Raw genomic sequence first — 818 nt, 5'->3', positions numbered from 1 at the left:
TAAGAATGGATGCTATTCTTGGATTGGTGAGATCGAGTATTGGAAATAAAGCTGGAGGGAAAGCATGATTTTGAATCATAGAAGGATAGTTAAGGGAATAATCTGATGGTAGTCATAAATATAAACCGTGTTAAAAAAAAACACATGAATCTTAAAAACTAAATAAAAGAAAAATAAAATAAGAGAAATAATCTAATTTTTCAAGTGGCACGGCCGGTGCACACGCCCGTGTGGCTCGTGTCCTGTCCGTGTTCATCTTGAATTGAGATGTCGTCACACGGCCTTCTAGCACGCCTGTGTGTCTAGGCTGTGTGGCTACTTGATCGTATCGCACGGCCGTGTTTGGCATGGTTCACTTCTCTCATGGTCGTGTACCTTTGCGCACGCTCGTGTTATTTTGATCGTGTCGTCCATGGGTTCGAGGCACGGGCGTGTCGCACACCCATACTGTTTTAATAGGTTTGTCCATGGTTCTTCCACACGGTCGTGTCGCACGCTCGTGTTGTTTTGGCAGGCTCAACCACGGCCATGTCGCACGGCTGTGGCATTTTATCGTAGCCCGTGTTTAGGGAAATCTTTGCCCTAGTTTCACATAGCCCTAACCACGCCCGTGTGCTTGGCTGTGTCTCTGTGGAAAACCTATATTCAAGAGCTTCGTTAGTAAGTTAGGTGTTGAAGACTAAATTTTAAAGAAGTTAATACAGTTAGTGCTCGGGTTGCCTCCCGAGAAGCGCTTATTTATAGTCTAAGCTCAAGTTACCTCTCCGCTGAATGATCATGGTGGTTTGAGGAGTTTATACTCCTTATTCTTGCTATCA

The sequence above is a fragment of the Gossypium arboreum genome, chromosome 11 (assembly GCF_025698485.1).
Source record: "Gossypium arboreum isolate Shixiya-1 chromosome 11, ASM2569848v2, whole genome shotgun sequence".
In the NCBI taxonomy this organism is placed as follows: domain Eukaryota; kingdom Viridiplantae; phylum Streptophyta; class Magnoliopsida; order Malvales; family Malvaceae; genus Gossypium; species Gossypium arboreum.
This window is presented reverse-complemented; position numbering follows the sequence as displayed.